At 39.3% G+C, this 22251-nt stretch overlaps 1 protein-coding gene across 3 annotated transcripts in view; it reads right to left on the reverse strand.

Moving 5' to 3' along the window:
* The window catches only part of GPD2 (glycerol-3-phosphate dehydrogenase 2), a 232884-nt gene that overhangs the window by 114625 nt on the left and 96008 nt on the right, over positions 1-22251 (reverse strand). The gene's annotated exons all lie outside the window — the stretch shown is intronic.

Consider the following 22251-nt stretch of genomic DNA (forward strand, 5'->3'; position numbering starts at 1 on the left):
TCAAACATTCTTACATGAATCCTTCTGGTGTGCAATTGCAATTTTTGTTTAACTTAATATGTAAAGCCATACCAATTAAGGCATTTATTTTACAAAGTTGTCTAAAGGGGAAAACATATAGAAAGGAAGGAGGAGCAGCACAAGATTGTAAACTGGCACTCTAGTCCTCATTTATTATGTAAGACTCAATTGCTAAAAAAAAAAAAAAGAAAAAAAAATGTTTCCAAGGCAACTTCCATATTATGTATTTATGTTTTCTGCCAATTCAAAAATGCACACCAATAATATAGTCACACATTTGACCCCTTTCCCTTATTTCCATGAGGTTCACTATAGAATTATAAGAAATCAATAAAGCCCTTCTCACCCAGTAACAGACTTATATTCATTAAATGCAAATGATCTTCGTTTAATTCATAATGGAATGATTTGCTTTCCATAGAATTGCTTTTAAAAATCATAAAGAACGATAGTTAGCTCATGCAAGTGAACTTGTTTTGTCTTTTAAATTCATTTTAAAACTAAAATTAATCTATATTCTTTACCATCCTAGACATGTCAATGGATTTGTGTTTATAGTTGTAAAATCCTATCTTTAATTTTCTTTGTTCACCCTATATGTCATTTAAGGTAATCTTGAAAAACATAAAATACCCTCCTAAGTGAAAATCTGGAGCATTAGTTCCCCCAAAATGCCCACCCCTTACAAAGACACAAGTCTGGTTTAGAAACTTAGTAGATAATGTGCCTAGTATGAAATTTAAAAACTTGCATTTACATATCAATAATATGAAATCCTCACTTAAAAAGAGTACAGTAGACACTTACAAACACTTTAATTCTGCCTTGAGGAAGAGAGAAAGTTACCAGTGAATCAAAGAACAAAAAAGTTCTTTCGGCAAACAGACCACAGTAGTCCTGTGCTTCCCTCAGTATTTCTGCTCCTTTACTAATGTTATTGTTGAGTTAGAGAAATGGTTCAAATTCCTTCGGCAGCATAAACCCTTTTTTAGATTTTATTTGCTCTTATAAAATCTACTTCAGTAATTAAGAAAAAAAAAAACAACCCTTTGTTATGAAACAAATTGCATGCCAAACAATAGAGTTCAAAATATCTGTTTTTACATTAAAATATATCACGCCTCTCATTCAGATTTATTGTAACTATAACAAAGCCTTATAAAGTAATCACAATCATGGCTGTTGAATACACATACCAAAATGCTTCATAAAAAAGCATCTACCTCACCATATAAATAAATGTATATTAAAAGGACTTAGGTGCTATAAAATAGTACATGGCACTATTTCAAATGAAAAGTTTTTAAAAATATATACAGATGATAATGAACTTAAACTCTATAGTCAAAAGAAATACACCTTAAGAAAATTTCAGTGAAACAGAATGTTCAGAGAAAGAAGTGCTTCGGATAATTGTGTTTCTATTTGCCTGGATCTCAACCAGAGATCTCTTTTGCTGTTTCTCCAATATCTTATATTTTTTAATTAAATACAGCATTATGAATTAGGATAAACTATACACTGAGTGTGGTTACTTTTCTTTGAAGATTCAAAAAATCTTAAAGACTCAAGATTAGAGAAAGACAGATATCACATGTTTTCATTCATATGTGGATCCTGAGAAACTTAACAGAAGACCACCGGGGAAGAAAAGGGGGAAAAATTGTTACAAACAGAGAGGGAGGGAGGCAAACCATAAGAGACTGTTGAATACAGAGAACAAACTGAGGGTTGATGGGAAGGTGGAGGAGAGGGGAAAATGGGTGCTGGGCATTGGGGAGGGCACTTGTTGGGATGAGCACTGAGTGTTGTATGGAAGCAATGAACCATGGGAATCTACCCCCAAACCAAGAGCACACTGTGAACACTGTATGTTAGCCAACTTGACAATAAATTATATTAAAAAAATAAATAAATAAAACTGTTCTCTCAACATTGCCAATTACCCCTCCCAAAAAGAAAAAAGAAAAAAAACCCTCAAGATCCTAACTGTGAAAACTCTTTTTTAATAGCATAGATATGGAAAACTTGGAAAAGTTGACTTTTTTTTACTTCAAAATGTTGACGCCAATTGATTTACTTAGCTTTTGTTCATTATTTTTATCACCCAATGGAAAGAAAATGTACCAATTCTTTCACAAGTTCCTGTTGCAATTGCATTATGCATGTCATGAGAAACACATTTTAAGAAGTAGTTGTTGAAGATAGTTTATGAAACCCTGAGCTCATAAAAAAAAAAAAAACTATGACTTATCATTTTTATGATAATTAGTTATAGCACAATAATTTCAGTTAATTTAATTTACTTACATTGTAAAAAAAAAAAAACAGTTCTAAATTTGATTACAGCTCGATTACAGCTCTATTAACGCACAAGACATGGCAGGGAGTTATAATAGAGACCAAGAATGTTGGGGTAGGAAGTCAGTTATTCTGCTTCCTTAAGCTTGAGAAGATCCCCAGGAAATAAAGCCAACCACTTTTTACATCCTATAGCCATTTTTTCCCTGCAGCCTGCTGAAATTTGCATTTAAAATTTACTCCCCAGTGTGTCTACTAATCCACTACATGTATAAATGTAACTATCAACAAATTACACACACACAAAGCTTAGATGCAAAGGAAACTGAAGATATACTACAGTCAAAATAATTATATATATTGTATTATTTAGCTTAGTGATCACATTCCCTAGAAACGTCTGACCATAAAAGAAATACAAATTGGACAACAGGAAAGACAGACTGCAGAGTTCATATTTCTAACGAAAATTTCTTTAAAATGTATGGAATACAAGTAATATGACATTTTGTAAATGCTCATTCCATCACCCCCCAAAAAGGAAAAGCAAAATAGTCAGTCTTCTTTCACCTATGCAAAAATAATAAGCAAATCCGTATTTCCACATCAGTCTTCTTGGCTAAAACAGTCTTGGTCATAAGATTCTATTCTCCCCATTTGAATGAGGCATCCTCTTCAAGCCTCTCCTTTTTAGATTTTTTCTTTTCTTCTTTAAAAGGACTGGCACACACTCTTAAGTGGAAAGCATTCAAGTACTAGACTATAAACAAGAGTAGTCACTGTGCATGAAATACTGTGTACCAACATTACTCAGCTAATACCCTAGCATTTGACAGTCTAAAATTTAATAAAAGGCACCAGAGAAGATAAAGGGTTCTTCTTCTCAGTATTCTCTCTAAAGTTGCTATTGCTAAGAAAGAAGAAAGAAAGAAAGAAAGAAAGAAAGAAAGAAAGAAAGAAAGAAAGAAAGGAGGAAAAGTGAGAATAGACAAACAAAAACACAAAAACAAACCTCCATACTCTTTTAATCCTAGAAACACCAGAAAAAAAAAAAAAAAAAAAAAAGAAAATCACCAGGTATGTTCCAGAAGGTGAGACTGAGGAGAGTTTCCTTGCTATTCTCTCTCTACCAGTAATTTACTTTGTGATTTCAGGCAAGTCATTTGAATTTACTGATCCTCACTCCACCTATAAATGAAGTCTTTTTTAAAATGTGCAGAGCTATTTTAACTTTAAATGTGTATTATTTTGTCTGTTCTTCATTCAATAGCTACAGGAGAAGAAAACACTGTCATGCATTAAAGGCAGTACTAGTTTAATCTCCTATGTATTTAGCTCTCTTGGAATGATTAAGGCTTGCATTCATTCTTCCATTCAGTAATTATTGACTGATCACCTAACGTGTTCCAGGCACTGAACATAGAACTGAGAACAAACATGAAAATCCTTGTCTTCTAAGAGCTTTGAGTGGAGTTCACAGTTAAAAAAAATAATAAAATAGGGGCACCTGGGTAGTTCAGTCAGTTAAGCGTCCAACTTTGGCTCAGGTCATGATCTCACAGTCTGCGAGTTCAAGCCCCGCGTCAGGCTCTGTGCTGACAGCTAGGAGCCTGGAACCTGCTTCGGATTCTGTGTCTCCCTCTCTCTCTGACCCTCCCCATTTATGCTCTGTCTCTCTCTGTCTCAAAAATAAATAAACATTAAACAAAATTTTTTTAATAAATAAAATTTAAAAAGTCTAAACTATTTTGAATTAAAATATTTCAAAAATGCAAGTCACACTTTGTCTTCTTAAAAAATGTATTAACCATGAATTCAATTATTGATGACTTACAGCCATCCCTATGTACGTTAGACTAAACTGTAAGGGCGATGCTCTGAAGAACAGTAAAAGGAACAACACCATTAACCTCTTTACTAAGCGTCCAAAGCCAGACTTGTTCCCATTTGAATTCTTCTGTTTATAAAGTTTTTCTGCTTCTTCCAAACTATCAGGCTGATGGTAATTTTCCCTACAGATCTTTGAGCTCTCTAGCTCACTTGTTTGTTTTGATTGTTTTTAAGTTTATTTATTTTGAGAGAGAGAGAGAGAGAGAGAGAGAGAGAGTGAGTAGGGGAGGGGCAGAGAGAGAGGGAGAGAGAAAGAGAACCCCAAGCAGGCCCTGAGCTGTCAGCACAGAGCCCAACGCAGGGCTCCATCTCGGGAACCGTGAGATCATGACCTGAGCCGGAATTAAGAGTCAAACGCTTAAATGACTGAACCACCCAGGAGCCCCTCTCCAGCTCACGTCTACCTTGTTATTTCACTGTGGTCAGAAAAATGAGAGCCAAATTAGTTAAAACTATGCTTAAAATACCAATAAGTATCTCTGAGAAAGGAAAAGGAGCAACTTCAGTAAGCATTTCAACATTTGGATTTTCAACATTCTGGCTCCATCTATCTATACAAGGGCCCTTCCCCTCCTTCTTTCCTAAGTTCTAGGTCAGCGTTGTTCACCAGATAATTTCTGAAGTTTGCTGCACACAGTATGGACCGACTCAAACTGCATTAGTCTGTTATAAAGCTTAAGAATTTCCAATCAGATATAAGCACATAGTCCAAGATCAGAAAAAGAAAATTCTTACTTCAGTTCTGCCTCATCTGAATTAAATCCACATTATCTTGAAAAAACAAAATGTGGCAAAGCTGTTGGCTTCTGCTCTGGAAACAATTAGAACATTTTTCTGTGCTCTCTTGGATTCACAGAAAAGTTTACAGATAAATGGGCCAAAAAAGAATCTATTTGCCACTCCTAAAAAAACTTAAAAATTCCTTGTTAGAAATTGCCTTATGAAAAGCACATTTATTGTTGGTGAGTAAAACATTAAAAAAATTGTACACTCTAAGACACAAAAGCAAGCGTTCGGCAAATTTTCAGGAAAGCACCACGGAAGGACCTACCCAGGTAGGAAAGATGAAAAAAGGGGCATTCATTCCTCCAACATGCATTCAACCAGGATTGACTGAATGCCTGCTGTATCCTCTGAAGTGCTCTAGGGGCTCGTGGTTTCTCCATTCTCAGGGATTGGGAGAAACAAAAAATAAACATGTGAGCAAAATTGAGTATTTTGAAACTGACAAGAGCTGTGAAGAAAAGAAGATGGAATATCAGGTGAGAGAGTGACTGGGGTAGGAGGAATCTAGTCTAGATCAAATGTTCACAGGGGTGATTTAGCAAAAATGTAATTGAGGGGGAAGAGCCAACCACCCAGGGATCTGAGAGAAGGGCCTTCCGCACAGAGGGGACACACATGCAAAGACACTTAGCATGTGCAAGCTTGACCTCTGCTGGAAACTGAAACTCCGCTGTGGCTGCAGCACAGTGAATGATGTGGGCGATGGGTTCCAAATGAGGTCAGCGGGCCATGTGTGCTGAGTCACATATGACTTTCCTCCTAGCAAGGTGTTTATTTTGACAAGACACAAATAGAAAAAATCAGTGGAGGGTCTTAATCAGTGCAATGATACAATGGAATTTACAGGGAGGGAGGAGGGAAGCCTAATTCTAGCGACACTGCAGAGGACGCCTTTTTAGGGCAATAAGAGCAAAAACAGTCATTTCCTCTTAGGGACACCACTAGCCATGTTCATAATGAGTAGATACAGTATGAAAAAAGGACAAAATCAGGAGAAAGTAAGGAAGAGTTAACAAATCACATGAGACAATAGTCAAAAATGTAAACCACAATCAAAAACAGTATTCTGCAATAGGAAAACAAATACTTCAGGGATAATATTGAATATAAATATCTACTGAATTTACACACTTGAAAGATGGCTCGATTCCACTCAGTCTAACAAGCTGGTAACAAAGAACAGAGAGGGTCAACTGAGAAAGCCTCTCAAATGCCAACCTCACACGTCTTTTTTTATATTTGTATTCCCCATTGGGCTAGGGTATTTTTGCAGGTGACTCTTTCCCCCCACAACTCATTATATCTTGAACTGATTTTGGACCCATGTTGGAAAAGAACCCTGGGTCACAGCTCAACAAGCCAAGGCACCCGGAATATCTGCCACCAACCACAGGCAGGAAGCTAAAGAGCTCTGTGAAACTTACTGACCCACCGAGTATAGATTTAATAGACAAGAGAGACTGCATATGATTAATTACAGTTATTTATATTTATGGGTTTGAATCTTGAGGATGCCTGGCCTCTCCCCGTTTTATTTCATAATATTCCCCCTGCTGGAGCCTGAAGAGCAAAAGTCAATTGCCTGAGTGTTGGCATCACACTGGAAACTAAAGGGCCATGCATTTCAATTCCAGCTCAAGAAACACTCTGGCTGAGCAGATGTAATTCACCAGACCCCAGCGGGCTAGGCTCGCACTGTTGTCAGTCAAATCACATAGCTGATGGAAATCAGCAGAGCACATTAGCAATTTATATTCAACAGCCTCTTCTCACCCATAAATTTTGAGATAATGTTAAGTAAAACTTAAAGTTAATCCAAAAAATTCAGTCCACAGGTTGAGCCTGTGTCCTCACCATGAAGCAGTCAGAAGGCAAGTGACTCAAAATAGCATTTCTAATAGGATTGCTGTCAAAACTCCAGGTTCTGATATCAATGTAGCGACCTTCAGGCCTGACCTCACCCAGTGCACTTATGCCAACCTCTGGATCAATAGTGTGGCAGCGGCCAGCAGCACGGTTTGTTTTCCGGACTGTATTCTGGGGCAGCCAACCCCTATGACAATCTCACATAAACAAAGCCACCTGACTTTCATGGACTTTGGTTTCCCCGTATAAAAGACTGACATAGCCTGTACATTTCCTTTCTCATGACACTGGTAGATCCCAGGACCCTGGCCTTTAGCTCTCCAGGGCCTCCTGCCATTTTCCCCATCTAGACTAGACAGTGGGTGTAGGCCATTTACCAGGCCAACTTAATGACTGCCATCAACATCTCCTTACCTGATTCCGACTTGAAAAAGCAACATGTTTATGATGGTAATAATTATAATAAAGTGAAGAAAGTTCTAGAAACAAGAGGACAGACTAAATAAGTTAAATATTCTAGAATTTCTTTACTGCTTACAAATTAATTCTTTCTAGATTAATTACACCCCTTATGGAGATGAGGTTATGAGCAAGTAAAAATTAATTATGAAGAGGACAAAAGTAGATAAAACAGAACCTGTTTGTGTATGTATTTCTGTTTTAAAGTATACATGCAAAAAAATAAATCAAGCCCATGTGTGCATGCACACACACAAAGGCTAGAAGGATATATCCAAAAATGTTTAAACTCTCATTCTTGAACGGGAGGGTTGCAATTCATTTTTATTTTCTTCCTTGTGTGCATCATTTTTAAATTTTCTAGGATGAGTGTGTATTTTTCTTATATTAAGACAAAAAATTACGCATGTATATGTGAGAGAAGAGAGAAAAAAAAAATTAAGAAAGAAAGACAACTTGAAAGAGCACCATGCAAACAGATAGCTGACATTTGACTAAACTCCATATCATCTGACCATTACTTGAGTGATTCCTGTTGTACAACTTTTCTCATCTTTAATGAATTAGAGTGAAAGACTCATGCACAGAAAGTAAAAGGATACGTTGCCTTTATAGTTTATTAGGAATCTTGAAGCAAGAACTGGAAAACGTCACAGAATTGTCTGCCTCACTCTGAAGAACAGACTCCATCCTGACCAGAATGGATTTGCCTTGAGCATCTGACACCGTAACTATTTAAGCCTGGGTGAAACCACACCTAAACTAGTCTTGAATTTTTAGTTTTTTTCATATTACATCTCTCGGGGATTTAAAGTTCAAGACAACATCAGAAATCTCAACAACTAATCAAACCAATGACCGCAGAGCTGATCCGACTTACTAGAACTCGGTGTGGCCCAGGGTTCAATTCCGTAAGTGTGGAATCTCTTCAGCCAACAACATACCTGAAGGATCTCTACTGTGCCAGGCCCTGAAGGAAGGCCACAGACACAGAGAGAGGCCAGACCACCCCAAGCAGCACCAACCTTTCCCACCTCTCCCCATCCCGTGACAATTCAGTAACCACATGCAGGAATACTGCTACTGCTCTGTGCATGGCTGAGATCCTTCTAGTCCCTGGAATATTCAAATGCTACCACTGACCAGGCAGGAGAACATTCTCTGAATTCTCTGAAGGCAGTTGGTGTCGGGGCCATCAGAGACAGACAGCCCTAGTCTGAATTGAGCCACTTTTAAGAGCTGTGTGCCTGATTGCGAGCCTGAGCTTCTCATCCATAAAAATCTCATCTATTTAGACTGAGAATTTGAGATAATGTAAATAAGATGTAAAAACACATCTGTGGTCAACAGCTCTCACTTGCTAATACCTAAGATTACTGAGCACCTATAGTTTCCCACACGAGTGAGGCCAAACTGGGGTGACAGAAAAGACTAGTTAGAGAAGAGGACAAAAACAGCCAATCTACATGGGGTCATAGCCCTGTGTAGCCTATGTGACACTTGGCTCTGATCAAGCAAGGGCGCTTAAAACTCACAGACTAGGGAAATGAATCACATCACTGCCCTGAAAACACTGTAGGCAGGCCTCTTCGGGCATCTCTCTAGCATCCCTTCCCCAAATAAAAATTCTCTCGAACAGAACGTATACTGTTATTTGTGGAGTGTTCTATCAAAAATAAAACTCTAGACGGGCACCTGGGGGACTCAGTCGGTTAAGTGTCCAACTTCAGCTCAGGTCATGATCTCACAGTCTGTGAGTTTGAGCCCTGCATCGGGCTCTGTGCTGATAGCTCAGAGCCGGAGCCTGCTTCGGATTCTGTGTCTCCCTCTCTCTCTCTCTCTCTCTCTCTCTCTCTCTCTCTGCCCCTCCCCCATTCATGCTTTGTCTCTCTCTCAAAAACAAAAACAAAAACAAAACTTTAAAATAAATAAATAAATAAATAAAACCCTAGAAAGCCTAACATCTAACACAGATCTAACTCCAGGCCAACGGTGCCTATTACAGAGGCCACTCCAGGCCAACGGTGCCTATTACAGAGGCCACAGGGAGGCAGTGGCTCTTTCATTTTAGATCAGGCTCTAATCACATGGAGTCCAGTGTTCTTACGGTTATCTCCAGAGTTCAGCTGATGCATTTAAAACATTCCCTGTAAAAGGCTTGATCAAAGGTTTGTGGCCTGAGTTAACCCAAGTCACTGGGACAACTCTGACCCACAAGAGTGCTTTTGTTTTGTTTTGGGTTGTTTTTTTTTTTTTTTTTTTTTGGTCCTCTATTTAGAATATTTCTTGGTATTTATTTTTAGTTCAGAGAGGGTGAGAAATTGCTCTCTGGCCCCATCACAAACCCTGAACACCACCTACCTTAGAGAAAATACTAATATAAAATAAAATGCCATCAAAACAGTCAGCTCTCTGAGTCAGTATTTTTTTCAAAGAACAAAGATATTTCTCAAGAATGTATCCCTTCCAGCATGATGCCCTGGATCTCAGGAATGTAAACACATAGACGATGACTTTGGTTAACCTTGCAGCACAAATCTGGGACTAAGGGTCAGTCATCCCATCTTAAGTGCCCAAATGGGTCTTTTCTGATCATTCATTCAATGCATGCCAGCCATGCCCAATGATCTACTGTGTCCCCCAAACCACCTTTACCCATGCCCCCAGAATCCCCCCCTATTGCCCCCAGACTCCTCCACCCCCCATGTACCTTTGCCCTTCCCATCCTCCAACCATTCCTGCCCACCTACACTAAAGAGTGACGCATTCCCACCACCTCATTTCACACTTCACACAGTGTCCTTCCCACTCTTCTCTCACTAGGCTCTTACTCTTCATGTCTGGTTTACATTCTCTTTATTCTTTGTTACGTATAGTTAATCAGTTAGTTCATGTAGGATGAGGAAACCAAGGTTTGAAGACACCTCAAAGGAACTGGGCATTTTAACCAAGGTTCCAAAAGGCTCTACACACCAGTCGTGCAGTTGTAAGTGGGCACTGAAAACTGCCCGACCAATCATACGTAACACAACCACAAAACCACATTTATTCGATGCTTGTATTCCTTTGAGTGTGTCGTTAAAAAAATCAATAATTGCAACTCGGCATAAAACAATGACAGTAGTGAACAGAATCATGGGACAACTCAAATAAATAACATTCACTGGGTAAAAGAAAAAGAACACAGGATTACATCTGCTTCCCATCCTAGCCAACTACATGGTCACCAATTCATCTTCTGCTCCAGCAGAAAATTTGCCTCCCCTGATGAAGTAAAGAAAAAGAGGACACACAAAATATGATGTAGATCTCACAACAGAAAGGCCACACGTAGACTCAAGTATGTATTGAATTTTCATTTATTCAACCAACATTCGTTGGGCACCTACTATATTAAACTGCGAGTAAATAAAGATGAATAATTTATAGTTTCCATCTTTAAGAACTCAGAGCTTAGAGAAGATTCTAAAACAAATACAAGTGATACAAATCAAGCTTGGACTAACATCAAGGGGCTAACTAAATCAAGGGGCTAACAGAGTAATTGCCCATGAGACTGAACATCATCAGGGCAGGTCTGTAGAGAAAGCAATAATAAGCTCAAATGTTGAAGGTTCGCCGGGTCCTAGGTGAACATGAGCAAAGACATGATGGTGTGAATGAATACTGTATTTTCAAGAACGAGGGCATGTGATACGCCGAGAGCACAGGATGGTATGCAGGAGTCATAAGTGAGGAGGTGAGGAGACTGAATGGACAAGCAGGGGTACATCTCTAGAGATCTTATATGCCACTCAAAGGATTTTGGCTTTTGTCCAGTAGGCAACAGATTGCCAAGGAAGGCTTTTAAGCACATTTATTGGCTGTACGCTATGTTATAAAGACTGTGCTTGTCAATTTATACAGGTTATATTAGTCCTTAACAACATTCCTAGTAGGAATAGACAGAATCACATTTGAATTTAAAAGACCATTCTCCCATTCCAAGTTCCCTGGAGCAGTGTTTAGAGATAAACTAAAAGGATGTCAGTCTGCGAGCAGGGAAATCAGGAGACTGGATGTAAATATCCTGACACAAAGTCCTAAGGGTCCAAATTAAACCAAAGACAGTGACAATGGAGCAGAGATCACCAAGACTAAATTCATTTTGGAGGAAAGACTGCTAAGATGATTACCCTCAGAAGCAGCACTCCTTAGCTTCTGCCACATAATGGAAAGCACCTCCCCCAGGGGTTAGACCTCCATCTTGGCTGAGATGACTGATGCTCCCAGCCATTTGTCAGCAGTCCTCAGGCCCCAAGGAGGTCTTTGTACTACAATTGGCTACCACACTATCAGGAGATGCCTTTGAGCTACAGATACTCTGAGGAGGCTTTTCCTCACCCTTGCCACAGGGTCTGCACCCAGCTTCCCCCAAGATACTAGGGGACCAATCTCAGCATGCTCCACAATCCTCTACACTTTGGTCATTACCAGAAGTCCAGACTGCCCCATTTCTCACCTTGTCAGCAGCCCTCCCTCCTTTCCATACTGTCCTCTAGAACTCAAAATCTATCCTTAGCAAAGTCCACAATGTCTCCTTCTCTGAATGTTCTAAAAACATGCAGAAAGCAAGATTTAACCTGAATTTTGAAGGCTGAAGCCTATTAACACCATTTTCCCAGCATCCCATAAAGAAGAGGTTGTTAATACTCTCACATTTAAGTCTGATGTTCGACCACTATGAACAGGGATGGCTGCACCCATGGCTAAAATACCAAAACATCTCTGAACTGGGTGATAACCGCCCCTCCCCTGGGACCTTGCAATGATTACACAATTTAAGTTAAGTTAATGTCTGTCTTCACCAAAGCCCCCCATGGGGCTGCTCCAGACCAAAGGCTTGCAAATGTTAGACCCATTCCATTAAAGTTGTAAATACTTTGAGTAACACCTCTGATCCTATCACAAAAATCCCCCAGCCTGAAGATGGATTAAGTGTCTCTCCAAGTCACCTTCCAACTTCTCTATCCTCTTTCAAATCTTATCAGTTTTGAAGTTCATGTCATGAGACTTTACCACCCATTATCCCTTGCTATCACTTACCTATCTACTGCAGTTTCCCCTTATTCCCTGACCTTAGTACCTGGCTATTTCCTTTCCAAACATACCTGTGCTCATTCTTGCTACAGAATTCTACATCTACATGAAGCCCTAGTTTCTACATCGCTGCATCTCTGATGATCTTCTCTTTGACCCTGCCTCAGCCACCCACTCACACTGCCATAACCTCTGGTTTTGGCATCATGATTACTTGCAACAGCTCTGAGATGTCAGCCTCAAGAATCCCACACTGTGAACGCTACCTTCTCTTTCTCCAGCTCATCTACTCCTCTATTTCCACTCCAACATCTTCCTGGCATTATCTGGCTTTCCAGTCCATGGTCCCTTCAGTTTTTTCCACTATCAGTTACACCCTCACTTCCCTTTCGGTACAGCTTTGGGTCAAGGTCCTTGACTGTAACCTCTCCCTTACAAGTACTTGTTCCTCTCTTTCTGATTCTTGCCTGGCAAATCCCCAAGTTGGTTAAACGCAACTATTTGCCTTTTCTACACCCCCATCTAACAGCTAAAGAAACTGCCTAGAGAAAAACACAACCACAACTAGCCTCAATTTAAATTCATGACTGGAAAAAAAAAATCGCCACTTGTAAATTCCAATTGGGCAATCCACATTGATCAGTAATCCTATTATATTTCCCCAGGATGTTTCAATATAGCTATTTCAATTCTCCTTTTTTCCAAAATCCATCTTACCCCTCCCTTCTCCAACATCATCACACTCCCTTGGGAAAGTAGAAGTGATTAGCAAAGAATTTCCCACTACCTAAACCATGACATATCAGCCTCTGTACCCATTCTTTCCGCATTCTTTTACTATAAATGAAATGACTCTGTTCCTAGTAAGGACCAACCTCTACATTTGTGCCTTGGATCTCCTCCCTTCCTGGTTCTTCAAGCATTGCACTCCAACAATCAACCATCACTCTCTCCTGCCTTCATCAGTTTTTCCTCTCTACTTCATCATTCCATCATTTCGTCTCTATTTCAACTCTCTGGTCCTAACAAATCTTCCCCTAACCAATATCTCCTTCAAAGAACTTTCCATTCCTCTGCTTCTCTTCACAACAGAAATTTTTGGAAGAGTTGTCTGTAAGCACTCTGCTTCCGCAACACAATTCAATGAGCTTCTGTCCCAGCCTCTCTACTTAAACTATATGTCAAATGGTCAAAATCACAAATGACCTAATTTGACCAAACGCGATCTCTCTGACATAGTAGAAACATTGCCTTATAAAAATAATTTAAACTCTTAACGCCAGGGACACCACACTCTCCTGGTTTCCCTCCTACCCCATTGGCAACTCCTTCTCTTCTAAATAACATAGGACTCCAATGGCCCCTCTCTCTAACTATACATTCCTAATAGGTAATTCCATCAAGTATCTGATACAAACTATATGCAAATAACTCCTAACTCTGTAACTTTGGCCAAAACCCTTCCATTTATCCAAACTCCATTTATCCAATTGTCTAACTTACACCTCCAAAGGAATGTCTAATAAGTGCCTCACACTTAACACAGCCAAAACAGAATACTTTGTATCTCCCATCAAGCTTTCTTCTCTCCCAAATCTTCCCTTCCCAGTTTATGGCCCAGGTGCACAAGTAAAAAATGTAAGCCTTTGTCCAGATTCTTGTCTCCTGTCTCTAGATAATTATCTATCAGCAAGTTCAGTCAACTAACTCTATCTCAAAAACAAATCCTAAATCCATTCACTTCTTTCCATCTTTAACACAACGCTTGTCCATATGCAATACAATAATTTATAATATATATGTATTTGGTCATTCATATGACCTGTGAGCCACTGTTGCAAATTAATCACACCTAACAAGGAGGTCGTTAGAACCTCCACTCTTTAGCCAGTCGGTCAGAAGCACAGTTAACAGCCTGGGATTTACAACTGGTACTGAAATGAGGCACAGAGGGCAGTCTTGTATGCCCAGTCCCTAACCCATGGAATCCGATGCTATCTCCAGGTAGATAGTGATAGAATTGCCTGGTATTGTGTTGGAAGAAACCTCCACACACAAACTGAAACTGGGTCCAGGAATGCTAAAAGACCATACAACTATAATTTCTCAGTTGGACAACCAAAATTCACTCTTACCTGGAGTCCTTCTTCCATCCTCTCCTCCCCTACCTACCACAATCCAGTCTACCTACCTTTAACTGCCTGAACAGTCTTCAATAACATGCATTCTCAACGGGAGCAAAAACACCCACAACGGGACAAAACTGGTCTTGGGAATGAAAATTAAAAAAAAAAAACAAGACAAAAAAAAAAAAAAAAAAATCTCACATTACAGTGATTTGTGGTCCTCCAAAGCTCAGCTCTACCAGGAAGAATCCTAAGCAGGCTCCATGCTGTCAGCTGAGAGCCCAACTCAGGGCTCGATCCCATTAACTGTGAGATCATGACCTGAGCCTAAATCAAGAGTTGGACACTTAACCGATTGAGCCATCCAGGCACCCCCCAACAAATTCTTATTCCTTAATATTATGGAATACTCTCTTGCTAGGGAGCAATTGATTTAAATTTTTAGTTAATTAATTTCAATTTATTTTTTTCTTCTTGGAGAGATATAATGGGGAAGGGGGAAGTTGACAGACAGTGCTTTATAGCAAAACCACATTATTTCATTTATCAGCACATGACCTTTCAATGACTTATCTCACCACAGAATAAAATCTAAATGTCTTATCCTGGCTTCTAAAGCCCTATGAGACCTGACACTTGGTTACTTTTTAAAGATGCTCTTTGGATACTATGGTAGGTTGAATAGTGGTGCCCAAAACCTACCCATATCTCAGACCCTGGAACCTAGGAGTATTATCTTATACAACAACAACCACAACAAAAAAGACTACAAATGTGACCAAATGAAAGACTCAAACATTATACAGGTAAAATAATTATTTTATAGATTAACTGTTTCCCCAAACATTACATGCAAAAAAACAGACTAATGAGGGAAATCTCTATTTGAATCAGTTTTAGATATTGAAGGATTACTGTGAATTTCATTAGCTATAATAATGGCATTGTGAGTAGTAGTAAGAAAATATCCATATAGTTAGAGATGCATAGTGACCTCAATGAGGGTAAAAATAACGTGATGTTTAGGATTTGTCTTGGAGTCCTATGGCAAAGAAAAAGAAAAACAAGCGGGATAGGACGAAACAAAGGTAGCAAATTTTTGATATTTAATCAAGGTGATGCGTATGTGGGAGTTCATCTTACTATTTTTATCTCTAAATATCTGTTTCAAAATATGCTTGAAATTTTTCATAACAAATTCTTAAGCAGGCTACAAAATTATACACAAACCATAACCCATTATGTGTGTATAAGAAAATACTATAAAATATTACTAGTGAGGGTGGGAGGGAGGGGAAAGTGGGTGATGGGCATTGAGGAAAGCACCTGTTGGGATGAGCACTGGGTGTTGTATGGAAACCAATCTGACAATAAATTTCATATTTTTTTTTTAAAAAAGTGTCTTGGAAGTTAAAAAGGCAAAACTAAAAAAAAAAAAAAATGTTACTAGTGAGTATTTATCTCTGAATTTTGGAATGGCAGAGATTTATATTTTTTCCTTTGTAATTTTTAGTTAGTTTCCAATTTCTCTAAACTAAGTCTGTGTTACTTCTTAAATAAAAAATTAAAAAATAATAATAACAACAAAGGATCTTGAGATAGTGAAATTATCCTGAATTATGAGGGTAGATCCCAAATGCAGACATATATACCTTTATAAAAGGATAGCAAAGGAGGAGCACTTGGGTGGCTCAGCTGGTTAAGCCTCCAACGCTCGCACTCAGTGGGTTCGAGCCCTGCATTGGGCTCGGAACCTGGAGCCTGCTTCAGATTCTGTGTATCCCTCTCTCTCTGCCACTGCCCTGCTCACACTCTGTCTCTGTCTCTCCCTCTCAAAAATAAATAAACATTATTTAAAAGAGAGAGAGAGAGGGAAGCAAAGGGAAATGTGAGGTACATGGGAGAAGAGAATGCAATGTGACCCTAGAAGCAGAGATTGCAGTGATACAGCCACAAGCGAATGAATGCCTACAGCCACCGTCCCGGAGGAAAAGAACAGACTGTCCCCTGGAACCTTGGAAGAGAGCACAACCTGCCAACACTCTGATTTCAGACTGGCGATACTGATTCTGAACTTCCGGCCTCCTGAGAATCTATTTCTGTTGTTTTTAACCAATGAATTTGCTATAATTTGTAACAGTAGCCACAGGTAACTCGTACAGCAGCCTCTCACTCTCACCCATTACAGTTCAGGTTTATTTACCTTCTTCTGCCATCAGATTCATCAAGAATCCAATTAGAGTTTGGGCACCAGCTGTCTTCTCAGCCTGGCATGCTCTGTGCCTCATCTTTGCACGGCTAACTCCTTCTGGTCATTCAGGAGCCAGCTCAAATGTCAGCTCCTCAGAGAGGCCTTCCCAAGCCATCCAAATTCAAAATAATCACATAGCTCTCATCATCTCATACGTCTCTTCTATATTTAATCATTATTATCTTCTTCTCCCCACCCTAAAATGAAACTCTACAAAGCAGAGATCGTACCTGTTTTGTACACCACTGTAATCTCAACTTGTGGGAAAATGCGTGGCATGTGGTGAGGGGTACATTTAACAAATGAATGGATGATATGGAGGGGAGAAGGGATGGCGGTACTCTTCAATGAGAGGAGAAACAGCATTAGGATGAAGGTGGGGGGAGATGATGAGTCCTAGCTTGACTGTGCGGCATCCAAGTGGAAATGTCTAGAGTCTAAATCTAGGGAAGAGGTTTGGTTGGAGATGTTGATTTAAGAATTACTAAAATCAGGGATATGGATGAATGTGGTGGTTCTGGGAGCTTCTAAAAGTGAGGACAGGCCCTAGAAACTCCAGTGTCAAGGGGAAGAACCTGGAAAGAGATCAACAAGGAGACGTCCAAAAGAAAAACAAGTTGTCATACTAGCCTAGACAAAATTCAACTTCACAAAGGAGAGAATGAGCAGAATCACAGACATTTCAAGTAATGAGATCCCGTTGATTTGCTAGTAAGAGGGACACCAATAATCATACAATAGCAGATTCATCTAAGGTAGAAGCCAAACTTCCAACAGCTGTGGAGTGAATGGAAGGTGAAGAGATAGAAAAACAACATATACAAAATAGTGTTGGGAAAAACAGCTTGAAAGAGAAAGTGAGCACGTAGCTAGAGGGGAGTACAGGGTAAAGGAACGGTTTTGGGTTTTAGTCTTAATTGTTTTTGTGATGGGAGAATCTTGAGTATTCTTGCAAATATTTTTTAAAAAATTTAATGTTTATTTTTGACAGAGAGAGAGAGACAGACAGACAGAGCATCAGTGGGGGAGGGGCAAAGAGAGAAAGAAAAACACAGAATCCGAAGCAGTTTCCAGGCTCTGAGCTGTCAGCACAGAGCCCGATGCGGGGCTCAAACCCACAGACCGCGAGATCATGACCTGAGCCGAAGTCGGACGCCCAACTGACTGAGCCACGCAGGCGCCCCATCTTGTAAATATTTAAAATATAGATGAACAGGGACAAATTTTATAGAGGAAGGTAGTGAAAGGGACGGGGGATCTGAGTATTGGCGAAAGAACCCACTTTGAATAACTCTACCTCTGACTTGGTAGTTAATGATGGAGTCGATGGATTCAGTTACAGGGAAGATGTGGAAGAGAGACTGAAATATTATGAGTTGACATGATCTCTCTGCTTTCTCAGTATAATAGGATGCAAAGCACTGGGAAGGAAACAGCTTACTTCACAAAAAGCCCACAATCTCTTCTGCTCCCAGCTAGACTACATTTGCCAATCTCCCTTTGCTGGTAAGTGTGACCGTGCACCTGATTTCTGGCCAATGGTATGTGAGGGGAAGTGACATATTCATTACGAAACTAAGTGTTTAGAAAGTGGATATGCTTCTTCTCTTTCTCCTTCCACTAAATGGACACAGTTGAAAACAAAGCCCTAAGGAATGGCAGTCACACAACGAAAGATTCCAGGGTGTGGTGTCTAAACAATCAAGTGGAGGAAAGCCATTCACGGATCAAGACTATGATATGATCAAGAAACAAACATCTGTTGTGCTTGTGTTTTTATCTACTTTCAGATCCTTCCAACAGTTTAGTTTGCCCCTAACCACCAACAATCATCTGATAAAGAAATGCACAGGTCGGGTAAAAGGCTCAAAGAAGATGCTGAAGTTTGGTAAAACCACGGCAGGAAATGGGAAAAGATGTGGTCTAAAAACAGGTAAAAGAACTTGCCTCATGGCAAAAACTGGAGAATGTGAGTTTGTATGGACCTCCAATTTGCATGACTGCGTTCATTTTCCCAGTAGCATTCACAAACCCAGGTGCAGGAGTGGGAAAAGCAGAGGAGCACCAAGTTGCAGGCTGTTTCCACATCCATTAACACTAAGAAGATTTTAACAATGTCATGGGTTCCTAGAAATCAGATCAAGAGGAATATTACTTTAGGCAGGCATACGGTGCTATGCCTTCAATGTTTGAACAAGTTCAGCATCACTGGTGAAAACTGCTGAACCACAGGGTAAAATATTAGGAAGTGGAAAGTGTTAAAAGGCAAAGTTCAATGAGTCAAGCAGCAGAATCCAAAGTAGCCAAAAGCAGGAAATACATTACAGAAATACCAGAAGGATTATCCCTGGGTTCATTATTTCTTTGCACAGTTTTCAAGGGAGTTTCGGTCATGCCAGAAAACTGTGGCTTTGGGTGGGTCACTTAAGTTCTCTGGAACTGTGTTTCATCACTGATCTAAAAGAGTTTGCTGTTGCTATATGAAATAATGTAAGCAAAGTGCTTAGAACAGAACCTAGAAAATGGTGATTGCTCAATAAATGATACCTAACACTACTATTTATTATTCCTAATAAAAAGACAGAGTTGGGTTACCTCTAAACCGTTTCCTATTTTACAATTCCATAAATCTATGTTTTTTTAGATAAATATCCCAGCTACTTAATGGTGCATTAGGAGGAGGGAAAGGGGTTAACACTAGCAAACATGATGGAAGAAGGAAGTAAAAGTACATGTGTTGCAACAAATCCTATGAGGGTAAGTCAGGGGCGGGGATACAAAGAGGGCAGCATCCTCCACATGTGAGTGCTACATTGGAGGTCAAAACAAATACAGCCGGAGAGGCTGGGAGTAAGGAGATCCCAAATTTGGAGAAGAGCAAAAGTTAGGTCAAGGGTCCAACAGTGAACAGCATCCACTAGCCAAGACTGGCCTCACCTTAGAAGAGTACTAAGATACTTTATGCTGTTATGGGCTTTAAATTCATGCAGCCCACCTCCTTTTACAGAGAAAGAAACTGAAGGCGGCAGAAACTGACCAAAGCCACACTGAAGTGGCTATACAATGATTTCAGGGATGCTCAGGTAAACAGCGCTCCCCAAAGATTCCTTCCCCTAGCTTATATAAATGGTACTCAATGTTCTGTCTCTTTAGAATCCAGAGACTTTTGATAAGGTGACAAATCAATTTTATCAATCATCTTTTTATAAATTAATTTTCCAGCTTCTTTTTTAAGAGACTAGATGAGGTGAGCAGGTAGGAGAGAAGGGAGAGATTGATGAAAAGAAGAGAGCCCTCAGTGGATACTAAATGACCTCCTTTGCAGATTCCTCCACTTGTTTTCCTCAGGGATTGCTTTTATAACGTTGGTTCACCTAGAGTGATTTCCTTTCCTCCTCCTAAATACAGTATTTTGGGATATCAAAAGTGCCGGGGCACCTGGGTGGCTCAGTCGGTTGGGCGTCCGACTTCAGCTCAGGTCATGATCTCACACTCTGTGAGTTTGAGCCCCGCGTCGGGCTCTGTGCTGACAGCTCAGAGCCTGGAGCCTGCTTCGGATTCTGTGTCTCCCTCTCTCTCTGCCCCTCCCCTGCTCATGCTCTGTTTCTCTCTGTCTCAAAAATAAATACATTAAAAAAAAATTTTTTTTAAGTGCCAAATGTGTAAAGAAAAAATAGGAGGCCTGAAGAAGAGAAAGTTGAAACTATCTAGTTTAACTGATTACCTGAACTGCACCTACCTGTGTTATCTTCTGTCCAATCATACCCAACTCATTTCTATCACATGTTTCCTGAGTAACTAAAGGATAAGTGCATTATATAAGGCAATCACTTATTTAACAACTATTTACTAGGCATTCCCCACGTGCAAGGCACTGGGGCTGGGCCTGTGAAGTCTATAAAATTGTGTAAGATCCAGTCCTTGGTCTGCAAGATCTGCAGAAAAGGTAATGATACATTTTCAAATCATTAGCTAATACAGGAGAAAACGGAAGACTTAACAGTAGCATAAAAAAAAAAAAAGTAGTTGCAGGATTAGGAAATGTACAAAACACTTCTGACCGGGGCAGCGAGGGAAAGCACCATGAACCTCATAGCCAATGGTCAGGACATTCAAGGGTTGGTAAGATTTCAAAATGGTGAAGTACAGAGAAGAGCATTCATATGGAGGCAGCAGTGGAAGTAGGACAGATTTAGGCAATTCCAAGGAGTCCATAGTGGCTGGATCACAGGGAAGGTAAGGATACAAACTTAATATTGGAACACGTTTAGAGAGATCTATGAATTCAAAGACAAATATTTGGAATTTGATCCAATAAGTCAGAATAACCCATGGAAGAGTAGAGCAGAAAGTGATACGATCCAAACAGTTTTGACATTACCACAATGAAACAAACATCCTTTCTTTATCCAGTTTAAATAAAAGGAAAATGGCTTCTAAGAACCTAATACCCTAAGCTATATTATTTTCATCACTTATCAAATACATTTAGAAGTGCGTTGTGTCTTATTAAAATACTAGTGGTATAAAATCTTAGCTAAAAATTTCCTAAAATGTTTACTTTGAGCAGAAACTTTTGTTCATCTTCATATAACCATCTGGCCTTAGCAGCCACTTGTGGATACAAGGTAAGTAATAAAGCTCTCTAAGCATAAGTCACCAAGTCATACTGGGAGGCCATCTCATTTGATAGTAGCAAATTCTAGAAAATCCATTTCAGAAAACAACTTCTCTGTTATAGTTTGTGGGGTTTGTTTCCCTCTCTATATTATAAAACCTTTTTATAGTAGGATATAAGTGGGCAATCAAATATGAGCTTCCGCAGAGGACATAACACTAAAGAATATGAAGCTTGAACAATCTAAATTTAAGTCATTGTTTAAAAAGCACCCACACTTTAACAGATCTCACTATGAAAAAAATAAAGTAAATCAGTAATAATTTCATTTTGCCAGACAAATAAATAAATGTTCCCAAATAATGATTTAAAATTTTGTTAATACATACATCACAATAAATTTTTAGGTAGGGGGGAAACATTTTCCATTAATTAGTTTTCTCCTACTAATTTTAGTGAACTGACCAAATGCCAACTTGACCTAATTAAAATTGGAAACCATGTTTTGTCTGCTGCATAAGTCAGAAATCTGATTTTGAAAGAACCAACATAAAAAATTCAGCTGAAAAATGGGAAACAAGAGCACAGATATGATCTAGGAAGAAATATTTAACCCAAAGAGGCAGTAGAAACTCACAACAAAAGATGAAAATCCTGGAAAACAAGAAAAAACAAACAAACAAACAAAAAAAAAAAACGCAAAAAACAAAAAACATGGTGTCATTCATGTCAGGACACAGAATCAGAGTTCTGGACAAACTCTGACCACAATCATTACCTAAACATCCTCAGGTATTCAAACTGTTGGCTGCCGCGTTTCCTTTTCCTGAAAAGTTCCGGAGATCAATCCCTGG

The sequence above is a fragment of the Panthera uncia genome (genome assembly GCF_023721935.1).
Source record: "Panthera uncia isolate 11264 chromosome C1 unlocalized genomic scaffold, Puncia_PCG_1.0 HiC_scaffold_3, whole genome shotgun sequence".
Taxonomy (NCBI): Eukaryota; Metazoa; Chordata; class Mammalia; order Carnivora; family Felidae; genus Panthera; species Panthera uncia.